At 40.2% G+C, this 19985-nt stretch overlaps 1 long non-coding RNA gene across 1 annotated transcript; it reads left to right on the top strand.

Moving 5' to 3' along the window:
• Positions 1-3266: 3266 nt before the first annotated feature.
• Positions 3267-9740, top strand: LOC143903635 (uncharacterized). Its single transcript, XR_013258760.1, has 4 exons — positions 3267-3465; positions 3665-3790; positions 5600-5807; positions 8279-9740. It is a non-coding gene; the product is annotated as an uncharacterized LOC143903635 (long non-coding RNA).
• The last annotated feature ends 10245 nt before the right edge of the window (positions 9741-19985 follow it).

Here is a 19985-nt window from a genome sequence, read left to right as displayed (position 1 = left end):
TCAGTTTTAACTTGCGTGTTTCCACTGATAACTGAATAAAATCATAATATGAATTGAGTTACCGCGTAGTCAATTAATTGCTAGTATATATGATTTTATGATTAAATAACATGAATTAATCGCGCTACGAAAAAATAGATAACGTTAAAGTAACCAATTAAAATCGCGCGATTTGCTGAAGATATTACGGCGTCTTTCGCATTCGCGTTTAATCGCACCTTCGCAGTCCATCTCGTCCGTTACGAGAGAGAGAGAGAGAGAGAGAGAGAGAGAGAGAGAGAGAGAGAGAGAGAGAGAGAGAGAGAGAGAGAGAGAGAGAGAGAGAGAGAGAGAGAGAGAGAGAGAGAGAGAGAGAGAGAGAGAGAGAGAGAGAGAGAGAGAGATCGTCGTAACAGTAATTCCTAGAAAATGATTATGGGCGAGAAGCGCGCGTAGGTGGCCGACAGAGGATTTTCCGAGAGGGTGAAGGCACCTCTCTGGCTCTCTCAATGTAACGCGGCCGTAACGTTCACTCGCACACGTCCGTTCCTTCCAGCGAAGCGATCCTCCGCTGACATTTGGAACTCCACACACCTTCACGCAAAGTATGCACGACTCCGACCTCCTCCTCCTCCATTGCCGTCTCCTTCGCCCCCGCTTCCACCTCCTGCTATTCCCCTTTCTTGTCGTATGTTTAAACGATCGAGTCTTAACGGTCTACCACCGTCGCTGCCGGCTTTACCTACATTCTACGAGCGCAGCGTGTACGCCGCGACGCGTTAATGATACCTCCAACAGAACGTCTTCTTTCAGTAAAATCGCGATAAAATAGGACTCGCGCGTCTAAAACACCAACAACCGGAGGTATAAAGATAAATGTCTAGATGTTAAACGTATCATGTATTTAACAGAAAACACGTAAGCTGAAAATTGAAAGCCAAAAAGGGTCTCTTATTGAAATTAAATTTCCAAATTGCACAACCTATGTTACCTATGCCTTTATTAGTTAAAAAATATTTAAATTCCATCTTTTAAAAAAATTTTTGGATAAATCGTAGGATATGTTGCTACAATGTATTCTTTATACTTATAGAGTGTATGAAAAATAACTTGTTTCGATAAAAACATTTTGCACAGTAGTCGTATATCTCTTTCTGTTTCATATAAAATTATTCCATTATTCCAAACAAGATGGAGCGTGTAATACTCGCTTTAGTCACTCTACAGTAGTCCGATCACACTTGACCAGTTTAACGAACATTATAGAAAATCATAGTTCACTTACTTGTCAACGACAAACGATTAACAATATATAGCAATCGATTAGCGTTATGTGGAAGGGAGTCGCGCATCGCGCAGTCATTAACGACTCACGCTGTACTGTACGGCGAGGAAGAGGAAGAGGAAGAGGGGGCCTCTATAGCGCGTCGGAAACCACCGCGAGGCCAGCTCTCGAGGCATCCGCGCGCCTTTTTACGACCGCGGTTAAGAACCCGCACCGGACCCGCCGGCGCTTCGCTACCTTTTGACCCCGCTCGGTGCCAGATGCGAGGAAATGGTATTTCGGCCTCGCGAAACCGCCGATCGCCGTGCGCGCGATCGAGAATCGTCGCGACGAATACGTCGACGATAATGCGACCTATATAACAAGATTGAAGGAATGACGTTGCATAAAAAAAAACAAAATGTATCGCATCGCATACAAGACTTGCCGAAAAGTTCAAAATTATAAGCAGCCTCTCTGCCTCTCGTTATAACGCGTACGCACCATTCACGACACTAACGCGCGCTGTATGACGCGTCATTGCGAGTTAGCGTCTTGGGTCCATTTCAATCGCGGCGCGTGCATAATATGTGTCGGGATTGACGACTTCCTCGTGTCTGTCGATATCATCTCGCTAACATCCCGGCGCGGCGCCTCATCGTCTCATCTGTTTTTACAGTTTACAGTTATCCACATTATACAATCTCGCGTACAATAAAATTGTAATCGTGCAGTCGATTTAGTCAATGTTTATCATATCTCTCTTTTTCTGTGTGCGCGCGCGCGCGCGCGGATATTAATTTCGCGGCTTTTACCCGCGAAACGACGCGAGGTACGCGCGTCCGCTAATCCCGCCGTTATCGAAATTACTTCTATAAATTAGCATGATCTCCGACCGTTGGGAATCGCGCGTGCTGTTGCGGGGTCGCGGCTCCCGGGACCTCTCGAGCCGCCGCGCCGCCACCGCTGCCGCCACTTTTTCCGAAGCGAGAAACCAGCCCCGACCCGACGAGATATGGTACTTCGCTACCTTCTGACCTCTCGTGCCTCCGCCGCGTCGCGCCGCGCCGTGTGCAAGGAGGAAAAGTCGATTTTCCTCCTGCCTCCTGTCCGCTTCGTTTCATACGTTTCGCGAGAGTACAAGCGGTTGTTAAGTTTAGATTCCCGTACGCGCGTTCATATGTGCTCATACTTGCACGAAGAAATGATGGATACGGAAGCAAAGAGGCAATCTTTCTATTCTATTCTATATCGTTTTCTTTAGATAAAAATGTAAGATTAAATTAAGATTAAAATTTTGTATCGCTGTTATATTTAAAAAGAAATGCAAGCTACGCGGGTTCAATAAGTGATGTTTACATAATTTATTTTATATATCAATATTGTTGATAGTTGAAAAAAGGGGAACGAATCTTTTTTATCCTACGTGATATAACGGGGAACAATAATCTATTTATAAGCTTTATAACTCCTCTTTTCATATATATAGAAGAAGTAATATAAGAAGTGGACGAAGAGCCAATATATATTATACATTTTATGCTCGTAAGTTCTTACTTGTATCCGTAATTTATAAAATAGTTTTATTATACAGTCGTAATAGGAATTCAAATCGAAGTTATATATCTGCGGAGTGCTATTTGCAGGGTCGTTTCTACGTTCTCCGGGGGTATCGCTATGCGAATATATATCTTCACGTTTTCTGGGTCCTCCGTTAATTAATCGACGACACGCGCAAAGTTTCTCTCGCGCGATGCCTCTCTCGGATCGGATCAGGAAGATACCGCAGCATCTTCTCCGTCGACAGAGGCCGAGGGTACATACGGTACGAAACGGTACGGCACGGTACATTCACCAATGACCGAGTGGCACGGATCCTCTCCCGCATCCTTTCCTCTCTTCTCTCATCTCCGCGCATCGTGCACGTGAGATGAGATGAGACGTGTGTTGTGCGCGCGTATATATACGCGTGCATACACTTGCGCGAATGCACGGCAAGACGAGCGTCCGCAGGTTCCGCGTACACCAGCGGGAGCCTATATCCCAGCGTTCGGGATAGCGCCGCGCGCCGTGGTCGAACGATATATTTATTAATAGTCGTCGCTTTGACGATGGGACGCTCTCTTCTCTCTATCGGGCGACGATGGGTCGTGCTCTCCCTTCAGTGAGGACGGCGATCGAGGGTGAATTATGCGGATACCTAGTGACGTAAAGTGTCCAAGGTATACACACCTCTCTTATTTCTTTGTATATATGAAAAGAAAAAGGGACGATCATTTTCATCAGCCCAATATTCTGTCGTACATTTGTCGTCTGTGTTTATTAGGGAGAATACTCCCAGAATATAATTTAAATCCCAGGAATTATATAAGGATTGGAAAAACGGCATGGAAAAACGAAATAGATGCCTTTACTCCGCAGGTCAATTCTCCAAGATACATGCCGCGAGTCGAATGTATTTTGCAGATCTTCAAACGTGAGTCAGTCTTCGATAAGAACGCTATGACGCTCCACAAGATGTATAACGTTTGTTTATTCTTCATTTAGGTAAGTTTCAAAATCTTTATTGTCTGAAATTAAACCTTACGTGATGATCTCTGAGAATTTATGTTCACACATGTGTTGAAAGAGGATAGAGAAGAAAGACTTTAGGGAACTTCTTTTAGCGTAAAAAGGCAAGAGAAATATTAAAAAAAAATACCTGAACAAGGACGGGAAGTCCGTAAAATGACGTAAATAGGGATGACTAGATCAGGGTTCAATCGGGACACTGTGGCCCGCCTGTCCTGTCGATTCCGGAAGTGTTGAACGATATATCACAACCTTTTTTTTACTAGAAACCGATCGATTATTTTCTAGAACCGTATACTGAAATTATATCGTGATCCGGAAGAATCCGAAAAGGAATCAAAAGAGTGTTTAAGCAGAAAACAGTAAACACCTGTTGCAAATAGGATTTAAAAGATGATAGATATAAAGCTAAAAGTCAATATCTATAACAAGTCACTATTTGTTTCCGGGTAGAGCTTACGGAGTAGATTGATGAATCAGAGAGAAAGGCGACTCTCAACTATACTTCACAGACGTAAGAATTTTTATAGTATATAGCGACGGATCGACTGACTGATTTTCCTTCTGAAAAAGAACGTTTTCTTCCTCCTTTCTTTCGTTCTCCCGAGTAGAGCTCTTTATATATATTCGAATTTGATTCCTTTATTCTCTCTATCTCGCTTTTGTTCAATCAAAATTCGAACGTATACTAGGAACTAGGTAAGGAATGATTAGTTTGGATATGGTGTTTATATGAAATGGTATCGTCGATATCTTGAGTTGATTAGGAGCAGCGTAAAAAGATGAGCACCGAGTGAGCATGTAATGGTGTCGAGTAGCCGTTGACATCACCACCAAGTTTAATTATTGAGACATCTTATTGAGACGTTATCACTTTGTAGTGCCTGCAACGATTTGTCTCGACAGGTTTCGTTTTTCTTTCAATAGTATATCTTATGTTACGCGTGCTACTCTCGATAACCTTCGTAGAAAAGATTCTCTATAATCTTGCGTTTAAATTTTCTATACCTTATCTTATCTTTCAAAATAAGTTTAAATATTTGCAGATTCACCCGTCCAAGATCTGGCGTAATTATAAATTAAATATATAAGTTTATTTCTGTTCGTCATATATTTCGATCGTCAAGACCGGCATTTCGTACGAAGAGCGGCGCGATTCGCACAGTAGAATCGCAATCGCGGAAACCAAACGGAATTCCACTTGCATTGCGTTACGCCGCATTCTCTTTGATCGGAGCCTCCTTGTACTTTCTAATTATGCTCTCGCTTCTTGCACACGCGCGTAAGTGCCTCGGTAACGAATGGCCGACGATAACACGGCCCGTGATTTTTTCGTAACGCCATTTTCTCCAAAGTCTGCTTTTTTCAACGCCACTTTCGCATTTACGGGCTTATTACGGTTCCTGTGAACGCAGCTCGAGTTTCGTTTATCACGATTCATTAATCCCATGATTCCATCGAGATCTATGTTAATATCTTTATCGAGGTATTATTAAGTACGTTACGTTATTCGAAAGTATGTTATATTACGTGAAATTATATATCATAAAATATTCTAGGTGCACGTGAAAATCGTATGTATCTTCGCAGAATTATAGATATAATAGATATTAGAGACTTAACTAAGGGAATGCAGGTAGTTTCTATCGAATTTGATCGAATCGAAATTGTCAAGAACACAAATAATGAAAATTTTTATTATTATCATAATTTGCGTCTAACGATATAACAATAGAAATTAAGATTGTATCGAGGTTGTTTTACCACGGTCTCTTGTCTCTTCAGCTGATTACTATACGGAGTGGTCATCGCGCCGGAACTGGTTGCGGAATCGGCCATGCCTGTTACATGAATAAAACTATCGTCACGTCGTCGCATTACGTAAGGACGCGCAGTCGCCAATGCATATAGGACGCACGAGATCGCCAGGGCGCATGATGACTACCTCGAACTGATGACTGCAGCGACGACAATGATGATGCGGCAATTGAAGGTGAGGCGAGATTACTCCGTTGCCTTAACAGGATCCGTTAAATGAGCGAAAAATCAGCCTCGAATCGTAATTAGCCGCAATCAAATTATTTTGCGATTTACCTCGACTTATCTCGCAGAAATTGCGCTATTATTATAAATAATATGGCTCTAATCTATAATACAAATTATTAATTGTTTAAGGTCAAGTCTTTCATTATTTTACTTGTTTTCATCGTTTAACCTTTGTAAATCCCCGATACGTCACGATTACGTACTTCTACTTATATTAATTCCGCTCGACTGTAAAATCGAAACTCCGATTCGAGTGCCTACAGCGAGTGTCTGGACGCCGACGCCGAGGGTGGGCGCGCGAGCAAGGAACTCGCCGCCATACGTCGTAACTCTCTCCACCTTCGACAGCGTCGTTATTGTCCGCGACTTTGCCTCTCGATGGCACCGATCGATTCCTCATCGTGCAACGTAATCGTCCGATTGTGACGGCGACGAGGCGGGCGACTGGACCGCGAGCGACAATACGTTCGTCACGATCCTTTATATTTATATTATACGCGAATTTACGCCGCGCATATAATATCTTGATTTTATTCCGTTTTGTACACGGTTTATGTGTTGTGTACTTTCAGGAAAGTCAACGAAACTTTTTTTTTGCTTAACTTTAAACGAATCCTAACACGAGACCTGCAAAATGTTAATAAATAGAAATCAAAATAATTTTAAACGATGAAAAAAAAAATCGAGTTTCGAGCTACGAATAAGATAAATCTATCCCGACGCGATTCAGTACATCCGTGACTTCCCGTTCACTAATCCCAAGAAATATTCTATATCTCGTATAGTCTTGTCCATGAGATTAGTCATAGTGCCGTAAATCTCGTTTGCGAAATCATTGAATTGAACGCGCGGCGCGGCGTACGCGTATATGCGTGATTCGATCTGTCCGCTCAGGGACAACAATCGATTTTTATCTTCAATCGCCTCGCACGACTGCCGTTTTTCCTCTCACGGTGGAAATCGATGATACGTAAAGGCTCGTCCTTCGCCACGGTAAATGCGCCCCGGAGGTAACGATATTGCGGGTGACGTCGTTGTGCCGCCATGCCGCCTGTGTATCTCTCTTTCTCTTCCCGCGCGTTCCCCGTATTAAAGACTACGCTTATATTTATCCCACTCTCATTGTGTTTGCACGCTGCAATTTTCTTTCTCCCCACGGCGGGTTTCCTTTTTGCACTGTCGCGCACTTTAAGCACAAGCGCGACGAGTTCATCCGGTTATTTTCCTTGGAAAATGCCGCGAGCGAATTTCTTCGCTCCGCTGATGTGTCTTTCCACTTTAGTTTTTTGGGTAATTTTATTTGTTCGTTCAATTCATATCTTTTTATGGCTGCTGGAAATTACACGACGAAACAAGCGTGAATGACGATTGTCTATTCTATATTTGTCATTTTATTTTATTTTAGATATTAGAAAGCGGAATATTTGCAGACTCTCAGCATTGAGTGAAGAAAAATAATAATAATGATTATCCACGATTCATGGTTCCCACTCACAGATTGATTCAATAGCACTCGAGTGGGCAGCAGAAAAATATGAGTGCTTTACGTAACTCTTTATTAAACAAAGCGCAGTCTCGCGTTAAGACTTCCTATTAAACAGTACTAATTATATAACAGGCTACACTTCCCCTTGATAAGCTTCGTCGCAAATTAACACGGTTAAATTTTGCCAATAATCAGACACGTCCCCGTCTCTCTTTCTCTTTGTCCGCTCTGCCTCTTTCTCTCCCTCTCTCGTTCTCGATCTGGTGAAATCTCGGCTGGTAGCTGCCATCTCTCGAACAAAGTAATCTCTGGAGGTTGACTACTTTAGAGTAAAAGAATTCACCTGCAGACTAACTCCGTGACCCCACGCTGTAGGGAGAGAGCAGACCCGGATTTCCCATTAGGCTAATCATTAGGCTCCGCAGGCGCACGATTCTAGAGCATATACCTAATCTTCGTAAACACGCCGATTAAGAGGAAATTGCCTCGTCCGCGAGACACAGCCGGGCTTTTATTCTAACAAAAATCTGCATCCCAGAACAGAGCGTGTAACGTACACGACATGATTCTATTCTATAAAATGTATTTAGATTTTAGATTGAAGGGGGGAAACAAAAATGTAGAAGTAAAACGTGAAATGTGTCTATTACGAACAGAATATTATCGTCGATTTTCTGAACATATCTTCCTAAATTGAAAAAGGAATCTACATATCGTATTCTTTTTTTAATCAGCGACTATTTTTGTTTTAATCAATTTTTTTTTATGACGGTTAGCGCGAGCAAAAAGTTTTATTTTCCATTCGATGTCCACCTTGTGACGTATATAAGCGCAAGACGCTTGGCCGCTTATTTCGACATTGCATCGAGATCTCGCGCGCCTCGGTATCCGAGATTCACCTGTTTACGATAACATCTGTTCGACCCTTTCAGGTGCGAAGGGATTCTAACATCCGTCCGTCCCGTCCGGCTGTGCATGCGAGATCACGGATCGAAGAGAAGCGTCTATTTTGCGTAAGAAGAAAAATGAAGAATCAGGAGAGCGCGCGCGGAGATCCCGGCGGCGCGGGATCCCTAATATAATAATTAGCGATGCGTGTATGGGGAACCTCGCTTCGTCCGCTCCTCTTGTACGGCGAGGGACGTCTATCAGACGCCGAGGGAATTTAAACGCCGGAAGAAGAAGGGGTATCCCGTGTTGCTTAGATTTAATCGCTCCAATTGGGAGAAAACCTGATTCCGCGCGACTCCTCGAATCCTCGCTACAGAAACGGAGGTCACTAGTTCAGAAACGATTCCGAACAAGCAGCAGAGAATCCAAAAAAGACATTCTCTATTACAGTTATATATTTTTAATAGAAATTGTTCGAAGAACACGAAAACAAAACATTGATATATCATCAAATAAAATTTATCGCTAATAGTTTTTTTTTAACAACGGATTGGTTTCTGAACAATTTTATAACATAATAAGCAAAATTTAATTTGTTTCTTTTCTTATTATTTAATCGTACTTTATTCCAAGAAAAAAAATTTATTTTGAGTGAGAAAGATTATTCATACAACAGTTTCCCTCAAGTGATCATTTATCGCGACCTGACTAGGAAATATCTCCGACGATCAAACGCAAGGGTTCGAAGGGATTAAGGGGGTATAATAACGGTCGTATTATAAGTTTCTGTTCCCTCGCCAACTCCGACACTGACGCAGTAGCATTCCGATACGAAGAAGCTCATCGTCCACGTCGTCGTCGTCGTCGTCATCGTCGGTGGTGGTGTCGCGTGAAAGTTGTTCACTTCCTTCTCCACCGTTTTTCAACATCGGCATTACCGTCGCGCATTCACCACCACCTTCTCGTCCCATGCAATGAGACCATCAGCCGCACGAAGCGGCCGCGTTATTCGCGCATTGGACTCCTTCGAGATTTGCCAATGGCCGAGATAGAACTACCACCGACACCGACACCGACACCGACCAACGACCGACACGACCGTGTTAGAAAGCCCGGCTGCAAAGCTAAGTCGTAACCTTAGGGCCTAGGCCAATCCGTGACCATGTCACCTCCGTCTTGTGCCGTTCGCGTTAACCTTCCCGTCCGACCGTCTCGATTTTTGTGAAAGATCACACCTTGCTCTCTTCTCAGACAAGCGATTTAACTCTGTAATACTTTGTAATACTCTGTAATATTCTCTCTCTCTCTCTCTCTCTCTCTCTCTCTCTCTCTCTCTCTCTCTCTCTCTCTCTCTCTCTCTCTCTCTCTCTCTCTCTCTCTCTCTCTCTCTCTCTCTCTCTCTCTCTCTCTCTTAACATATACCTGTACTTATTTCTATATAATGTTGTAATATTTATTTAATGAGGTGTTTGCAATAAAATGTTTTACAAATCTGAGCAAACAAAATTGTTATATTTAAAAAAGTATTAAAAAGTATTCAATTATATTGTATTTAAGAGTCTTTTTTACATGCAACCATTGCATTATATTACAAGTTACAAATAATTTAAGAAAAATTAGCTATTTATATAAGAAAAAAATTTATAAAAATTTTACAATATTATAAGTATTGTAAAACTCGACAAGCTTGATATTGATGAGATATAAAAGTTTAATTTTCAAATCTCTTAATGTAACTAACGATTTTTTATAAGAATTATAAACAGTTACAACGTTATTAGAATTGAAGAAGAAGAAACACTTGTGTGTGTGTGTGTGTGTGATATATTTCTACTTCTACCTCTTATGCGAATGTGTAAAGTATGTCGCACTCCTCTTGAGATATATTCTATTGAAACCGTGTATCATTGAATGATCGGATCTCGTTAACGAGTGCTTTGTCGAGCTCTTGCGTAACTTTGAATAATATTCTCGAATGCGAATATGCGGCGTTGGCATTTCGTACTTGCCACCTCGATGCAACCGAAGGATCCGATGGAATCTCTCAACAATAACGAAGAAATAACCGTCGTGATTCGTCTCGCTGAAACTAATGTCGCCCGATAAGCAACGTCCGCTTCTCTGGAAGAGGAAAGGAGCGAAATTAATTAGCAAGATCATCGAGTTACGGGCGATTAGGCGCGAAAGTGTCATCCTCCGAAGCTCGGGAGGAGCAGCGGACACTTGAAACGGTACCGGACGCGGATACCGCGCGCGCGGCGCGGCAGGTGGATGACGCAAGCAAGGATAACTCTTCTCATGGTTATCCCCTCTTAGGCCTTGTTTTTTCTTCCCGAGGAGGGACGTCGCAGCTGACACTTCGCGCCTCTCTGTCTATCCGCCGGTGCTACCTGCCTCACGATCCGCGACGCGTCTATGGACGTGGATTGAGAAAACATGCGTCAAACATATAAAATACAGAGACAAATCCGAGATAACAAAAACGTAACTTTATATATGTTAATAGAGATTGTTAATTGTCTGGAAAACAGGAAGGTCAGACGTAATGTGCAACTTTTTAAATTATTTTCAGAATCCACCCGCAAAACCATACTCATTTTTGTTACATTATTCGACAGCTATACGATCGTTCGATCGTTTGAGCAAAATACGCGCACGCAGAATTGTCGTAGATTACTCTTGTTTCGACGATAACTGCCGCAATAATTTTGATCTCTTCTTTCCCGAATCGTAAACCGGATATGTCAGAGAAGTGCATGAGAAAAAGTCGCAAGATGTAACGAGCGCTCCGTGAAAATTGGCAGGAAATAAAAATGTCTACGCAGCGAAAGTTTTTCGATGTGTAATAATAAAGAAACGCGTGTAATTGTGGCAAGATGTATGTTAATGCACGGTTTGATTCGTGTATTTATGATCCACGGGAACCACGGCATTGTCTTGATGCGGTTGCACGGTTCTCAGAGAAATTTCTCTGAGACACTTGTGTAACATAGTGTTATATTTATAAAAGCAGATAGTTACGATTAATTGTTTGCAACGTTGCAGAATGCTTTCGTTTAACGCGTTTTATATTCTCTCCCATTGTAATTAATTGACTTAAAAGTACTTTTTGTTGAAGTCTTGAATTAAAAGAAGATTATTTTTAGTATCATTTTTTACACGTATGTGTCTGTTTTTTAATCTTTTCACGTTTGCTGAAATATTTTTATAACGCATAAATTAATTGGAGTGAAAAACAAAGGACATAACTTAGAAAAAAGGGGCTACAAAAATAGTACTTAGCGTTGCGAAAAAATAACAAAAAAAACAGTGCCTAAAATGCTAAATTATTAATTTTAGCGACAAGATTCGTATTAGATAAGTTAGCTTTAAACCCCAAAAAGAACGAAAAAAAGAAGGAAAAATAATGTGATTATTTGTTATCAAGATACTTTACTGATGTCGTAACAACGAGCGATAGATTGTCACGTATTGCATAGCGTAACGTGCCACATTTTACGCTCCTTGAGTCGGTGCATGGCCTTAACGAAGTTTTTGTCGCTATTGCCTATGCATTTTCATGCGCGGGCGCGATCGGCATTGCCGGATCGTTGATTTGTCAATCGTTGTCAGGCGTTTGAAACTGACGTATAAAATCGACTAGTTTTACGTGTGTAGGACGTTTCTTGCGCGAGCTGAGCAATTCGCCGTATACCCATAGCCTTTGAGGAGCCGTGGGTGTCACCATCGCGTGTGTCACGTAATCGCGATACTCGTCCAGAGATTCGAAACAAACCAATTTTCTGGAACAAGATTTAAAAATTAAAAACAGAGGACGGATCGGTAAAAGTCGATTGTAAATTTAATTGGACTGCCTCTAGTTGACTTACACGAATTGATAAACGAGAAATCGTGATATACAGATAACACGAATGAATATAAGGTTAATTAAAACGGATGATTTTAGTTTTTCGAAACTACTGTTATGTATATCGCACGTGTACGGTATTTTAAATAGTCAATTCGCGCAACGAAGGCGCAGCTTTTTGCGAAATTCAATTCCAAGTCTTTCGAGTTGTACACGTCTTTTGTATTAATTTCGTACACTCGCGGAGTTTCGTCCGCGCGCGGTCGACATTTGCGGGAACTTTTTTTTTGTAATTTTGGGTGAAAATACAAAGGAAAGGAGAGCAAGAAATTCCTGCTTACACCGTGACGACACGAGCCGGGTCTGGGGATCTTCGTTATTATTTCAGCGAAACGAAGCGTATACTCCGTACACGCTCGAGTTGGCTCGTGTGCGAGTTGTTAACTTCTTCATGTCGGCTATATCCATAATTTGTTGCATGCAGCAGCGTCTTCATTCGCTTTTCACAGTAAATATCGTTGCAACGCAAGAGGACAGGTAGCACGGCACGTCGTTACGTAAATTTCCATATGATACACGCGCTTATCGAGGGGGAAAAAGACTATTGTACTTTCATTGTACGCTAATGACGAATGACTTCAACTTCATACGTCTATTGGTTGCAAACATCTTGTATGTTTCATTTCGACGATTTTTTATAATGCGCAATTATTATTCTACTGTGCAAAAATTATAAATATACATATAAGCAATTTGTACAAGTTTAAATTATATTTATTAAAGGACTTAAATATGAAAAAAATTGAATTTAGCGATTTGATGCTTTTCTATATATCATCTTAATTTTCTTAGTTTTGATAAAAAATTTTAATGCGATTTTCATATTATATTTTGTAAAGAGGTTTTAATCGATTTGTTCGGTCTCTTCTTATATGGCAATTACATAGGACAGTATAGATGCACTGTGCTACCGAGTAACGTTATCCCTGAGATACCTGGCTGGTTCTAACGTCACGATGCGTGACGGACGCCGGTATATGTCTATATTCTGTAAAGACCGTGCGGATATATTTAAGTCGTTATTATTTGTTTGAGTCGGCTCGAAATAACTTCAACGGCGCAGACGGATTTCTCTTTATCGTAAGAAATCGACATAACTAAAACAATGTTCGGCCTGACGTAATCGCTGAAGAATCGGATTATATAGATTGCCGTAACGTTGCTTCATAAGAATTTAGGTGAATGAAAATCCGCTCAAAGAAATTGGTCGCTGTCGAAATCAAATACATGAACGTCCGATTTAAATTCCATATCTGATACTTTCGAGAAGTCAAATTTTGTTTTATATATACTAGAGTGAAGGGATAAGTGAGAAATTAACCGTAATCGCTTCTATTACTGTATATGTATATCCAATACGCTGCGCGAGATTGCTATTTATATTTATTTCCAATTACTGATCGATCAGGGAAAAAAGATGCGTGAGAAAAGAACGACGCGTTATTACGTCTTTTTTACGTTACGGAAACGGGCTACATGAATAGAATATCTTTTCTTTTCGCTTCCTCATAGAGGAAGCTTTGTTTTCGTAAATTCGTATATGAACCTTTGATTGCGTATAAAGTTGGCTCTAATCAACCAAATTTAAAAAAATTATATATAAAATAGGGATAGAAGAAACCAAAGAGAGAGAGAAAAGATTGTTTTTTGAGTTTTTATTATAATGTCAATATGTTCAAAGTGTTTTTTAAAACGTCGAAATATTGCATTAAACAAAATGTCGATATGTGTATATGTATGTATGTCTGTGCCAAATTTACTAAACTTTACTAATCCTGACCTCCGCGCGAGGCACAGCTCTATATATAGACAGCGATCGATATTTATCCCGTCGACTTAATCCGTCAGAAAATCTTCGAAGGAAACAACGTTAATCGTCGTTGCAAATAGAACAATATTAATGCGTTCGAAGCCGTGAGAATATTGATTGATTCTGTCTAACTAAAGGCACTTAATGTCTAAACAATTAAAACATTTTAAATTTTTAATAAAACATTTTATTTTATTCCCTTTACTAATTTAACAAATTAACTAATAAAGTAAATACATCTCACTTTTATAAATAAACGTATGATCTTAATTATATTACGCTGCTAGTCAACGAGAAAACAATAGCGACAAAAGTGCCGTCGGATCGGGCGTCGGGCACCGTTTAGCGTAAAGATTACTAGCTCTCAAAAGTGACAAACAACAAGAATATCGAGAAATACGAACGTTTATTTTAACATTGTTTATGTATTAATGCAAATCGTGCTCTCTCTCAAACGAGATTTGACAATACAGAGTTTTAAAATGCTGTTGCATACGTTTTACATTTCAGTATGCGAAAAACTTTCTGCGGCATTTTGCGTTTGCATAAATTATTCAAAAGAACATAATTAATAATTATATTAATAATTAGATTAATAGTGTAATCTAAAATAATAATTAAAAAATAGCAAGAATTTAATTATGCATCAGTGCTGGAGACGTTAGAAGACAATAAAAGTTAATAGAAATAGAAGAATTAATTCGGATGATAAAGTAGGCGAAACTCAGGTTTCGCACCGCGAAATCTCGGAAATTTACTCCTGATATATCAGGAAAGCATGTTGTGCAAGGAGGTTGTCCGGGTTGCAGTAGGTATTCCGAGCGCGGGTGTTTTGCCACCCCACATTGGCTAATGCCTCCTCGTAATCACGCTGCTATTGGTCAGAGCGCGGGAGCCTACTGCTTCTCCTATGCACACCTGCCAGGGCTCTGATTGGCCGTAGGCTGGGCATCCTCGTCGCGCGCCCGGCGGGCCGTTTCAATGGCGATGAACGCGTGCCGCTGCTCGAATACATACTAAGAAAACCTCCTCGCTCAACATGCTTCCCGCGTAACAGGAGCGATTTCTGAGGAATTACAGACGACTCCAAGCTCGAGATTCTCGCTTTCCTCATAACCTAAAATTCGTTTCATAATTTTTATGATCTTTTAAGCGCCAAACGAATGCACGATATATTTCTCGTTATTACTTAATCATAATTTAATATTAATATCTATTGTTTGTTAAATTAATAACGTTTTTATTAATTACTTTTTTATACATATATGTATGTATACTATATATGTATAAATAACTGAAACTATTATACGAATTAATGCAGTGCTCGTGTTCGGCCGGCTCGGCGGAAAGGTAGAATAATTAAGCTCCGAAATGCGCTGAACGACACTGAGTCATATCTCGAGAAATATATTTATTTTAACATTGTTATGTATGCTTTAACGCGAGACTTGCTCTCTCAGATGTAATTAGACGCTAAAGAGTTTCAAAATGTTGCTGCATAATGTTAGATAACAAGAAAAAGGTAGCCACGAATGCCGACGGGCGGCGTTGGGTGACAAATTCGGAGCTCCGAAATGCCACACGCGACACCAAATAAATCTCGAGAAATACGTTTATTTCAATATTATTATGTGTTCTTTAATACGAGGCATGCTCTCTCGAATGTGATTATACGATAAATAATTATAAAATGCTGTTGCATAATGCTAGCCAGCGAGAAAGAGGTAGAGGCGAATGCCGAAGGGCGGCGTTGGACGACAAATTCGGTACTGCTCCGAAATACCACACGCGACACCAAATAAATCTCGAGAAATACGTTTATTCTAACATTGTTATGTGTCCTTTAATGCGAAGCATACTCTCTCGAACAATATTAGACAATAAAGAGTTTTAGAATGCTGTTGCATAATGATATAACGAGAAAAAATAAAAGCTGCATATGCCTTCGCTCGGCGCTCTGAAATCGGCGCTCTGAAATACGATACGCGACACCGACTGAATCTCGAGAAATAAGTTTATCTATAAATATAGTTATGTGTCCTTTAATGTGACGCATACTCTCTCGAACAATATTAGACGATAAAAAATTTTAGAATGCTGTTGCAAAATGCTAGCCAACAAGAAATGTGTAGCCGCACGAATACCGTCCGGCGCCGCGGCTCTCGGTGAGAAAGGTCGAAGCTCGGAAATGTTAAAATAAAATAAAAAGTCGCTCGGCGCACGTTTCGTTAAGATCTTGCGCGCTTTCTCGTCTTGGTAATCGAAACTGTAAAATTGCCAGTATTAATAATGACTACGTCCAATAGGGCAGATTTCAAACTAACGAGTGTTTGTTGAAGCGTCTTTCTATCGTTTGCGGTTGCCGAGATATAAGTGTTTAATGAAAATAAAGATAAGATTATAAGATTTTGCGCGTTTTCTCGTCTTAATAAACGGAAATAAATAATTGCCAATAATAAAAGCGAGCAATTCTAATAGAGTAGAGCACGATCTAAAAAGTGCTTTATGAATCATCTTTCTGTCTTTTACGATTGCCGAGATATAAACGTTTAATGAAAATGATGCGCGAAAATGCGGCGCCGCGAGGCGCGCGATTCTTATTTGGCTAGCTCGCGCTTTATTGCTTTAGTAAACGAAAGTACGGTTGCTGAGATATATAGGGCCAATATCACAGTCTCCGATTAACGTGATTCTCCGATTAAACTCACTCTTCGTCTCTTTCTAGGGGGACAGTTAGAAAGAGATGCCAGAGTGAGTTTAATCGGAGGATCACGTCAATCGGAGACTGTCATATCGGCCCATAAGCGTTTTAAGAAAATCAGAAATCATTTGGCGCCCGATTTTTACGGCACGCGCGCGTTTTATCATGTTAAATAAACGAAAGGATGTACGTGTTAGTAACAAAATCGAGATATTCCAATAGCGCAGAGTATAAGCTAAACAGTCCTTTTCGAATCATCTCTATATCTTCGGTGGTTGCTCAGATATATATTATTTGCGATAAACGATATAGAGAGAACTTTTTTTTCTCGCGCCAAGCCAGCGACACATGGCCTTGACCCTACTTGAGCGGCGGGCGGTTGTCACGATCAGCTGTACATTATTGATCCACTTTCTACATTGGCCTTGACCTATATAGATCGCCGAGTCGCGGGAATGCCGGCGCGCGGCGTATACACGGCATCAACGTCTATCGTAAATATTTTGATGTTTTTGCTGACTTTTAAAGGTTTATTTTAAGTAGCGAATGGCCTGCTTCCAAAGCAGCGTCGTTTACGCTGTCACAGCTTCCTTCTTAATGTGAGATGTATCATTGATGATATTGCAATCACATTAGATGTCATACATCCATGCATTAGCGCTAATTACAAAATAAATGATTGCCGATAATAAAAGTGAGCAGTTCTGATATAGAGTAGAGCACGATCTAAAAAGTGCTTTTTGAATTATCTTTCTATCGTTTGCGGTTGCCGAGATATAAACGTTTAATGAAAATGATGAATGGCGAGGCGCACGATTCTTTTGGCCAGCTCGCGCTTTATTGCTTTAATAAACGAAAGTACATATAATTGCGAGTAATACACGTGAGTAATACCAATAGCAGGGCAAAGTATAAAGTACAAAGTCTTTCTTTAATCATTTTTCTATCATTTACGGTTGCCGAGATATAAGTGTTTTATGAAAGTCAGAAATCATTTAGAAGCTCTGAAATGCGACGAATGTCACCGGTTATATATAAATCTCGAGAGATATATATCTTTATTCTAACATTCTTATGTGTTCTATAATGCAAATTCTTGAATAAAATTGCACGATAAAAAGTTTATTGTATTTCGGAGTTTTCTAATATCTTTCCGACATTCGCATTTATCTCCTCTCTCTCGTTGGCTAGCATTATGCAACACGTCTTATTTCTATAACTCTTTATCATTTAATCTTATTCGAGAGAGCCTACGTCGCATTAAAGGACACATAACAATGTTAGAATAAACGTATTTCTCGAGATTTATTTGGTGTCGCGTGTGGTATTTCGGAGTACCGAATTTGTCGTCCAACGCCGCCCTTCGGCATTCGCCTCTACCTCTTTCTCGCTGGCTATTAGCATTATGCGACAGCATTTTATAATTATTTATCGTCTAATCACATTCGAGAGAGCATGCCTCGTATTAAAGAACACATAATAATATTAAAATAAACGTATTTCTCGAGATTTATTTGGTGTCGCGTGTGGCATTCGGAGCTCCGAATTTGTCACCCAACGCCGCCAGTCGGCATTCGTGGCTACTTTTTTCTTGTTATCTAACATTATGCAGCAACATTTTGAAACTCTTTAGCGTCTAATTACATCTGAGAGAGCAAGTCTCGCGTTAAAGCATACATAACAATGTTAAAATAAATATATTTCTCGAGATATGACTCAGTGTCGTTCAGCGCATTTCGGAGCTTGATTATTCTACCTTTCCGCCGAGCCGGCCGAACACGAGCACTGCATTAATTCGTGTATAATAGTTTCAGTTATTCATACATATGTATATAGTATACATACATATATGTATAAAAAAGTAATTAATAAAAACGTTATTAATTTAATAAACAATAGATATTAATATTAAATTATGATTAAGTAATAACGAGAAATATATCGTGCATTCGTTTGGCGCTTGAAAGATCATAAAAATTATGAAAAGAATTTTAGGTTATGAGGAAAGCGAGAATCTCGAGTTTGGAGTCGTCTGTAATTCCTCAGAAATCGCTCCTGTTACGCGGGAAGCATGTTGAGCGAGGAGGTTTTCTTAGTATGTATTCGAGCAGCGACACGTCTCCATCGCCATTGAAACGGCGCGCCGGGCGCGCGACGAGGATGCCCAGCCTACGGCCAATCAGAGCCCTGGCAGGTGTGCATAGGAGGGGCAGTAGGCTCCCGCGCTCTGACCAATAGCAGCGTGATTACGAGGAGGCATTAGCCAATGTGGGGTGGCAAAACACCCGCGCTCGGAATACCTACTGCAACCCGGACAACCTCCTTGCACAACATGCTTTCCTGATATATCAGGAGTAAATTTCCGAGATTTCGCGGTGCGAAACCTGAGTTTCGCCTACTTTATCATCCGAATTAATTCTTCTATTTCTATTAACTTTTATTGTCTTCTAACGTCTCCAGCACTGATGCATAATTAAATTCTTGCTATTTTTTAATTATTATTTTAGATTACAGTATTCTATTAATCTAATTATTAATATAGTTATATTAATTATGTTCTTTTGAATAATTTATGCAAACGCAAAATGCGGCAGAAAGTTTTGCATACTGAAATGTAAAACGTAGGCAAACAGCCTAGCATTTTAAAACTCTTTATTGTCAAATCTCGTTTGAGAGAGCATGATTTGCATTAACGTACACATAACGATGTTTTTAATTCTATAAATGGCGATAAGATAGTAATATTGTCAAGAATTGTCAATTGTAAAAGAAAATTGTAAAAACTCTCGATTGTAATTGGCCGGTTTGCTTATTGTTTAAATTTTATTTGCTTATATATTACGCGATGTGTTTTTGACCATAGATTAAAACCGAAGTATTTCTCTGTTATGTCAATTGATATTTTACTTGTTAATTAATTATCACCGATGGAATTGCACGTACAACTTCTTTATCAGACTTAATTCGGCGATTCGCTCGATTTTCAGCGAAACGCGTGTCGTCTCCGATCATTTCGACAGGTTAAATCGATAATCGATAACGCAATTATAGACATAATATCGCTAATAGAACGACGCGGGGAAGGCACTATTGTTCCGTTAGAATACCGTTATCGAGTGTGTGCTCCAGGAAATCTTTTTCTAAAACTTGAACGTTCGAATTATTACGTAAAATAATGGTAGCTAAAATGCAGCGCAACGTTCCGTAGGATGGTCAGTCTAATATTCATGGAGAGTCTAAGCGGCTGGATGAATGGCTGTTCCATATTACGATGTACCGTTCATAAATTTCTCGGCGGATCGAACGTGTTTTGAGAAAATCAAAATATAG

Source organism: Temnothorax americanus, unplaced genomic scaffold (genome assembly GCF_048541705.1).
Source record: "Temnothorax americanus isolate GAGA-0224 unplaced genomic scaffold, ASM4854170v1 Scaffold49, whole genome shotgun sequence".
NCBI classification, from domain to species: domain Eukaryota; kingdom Metazoa; phylum Arthropoda; class Insecta; order Hymenoptera; family Formicidae; genus Temnothorax; species Temnothorax americanus.
The sequence above is the reverse complement of the archived record's forward strand: the minus strand, read 5'-3'. Positions and strand labels throughout refer to the sequence as shown.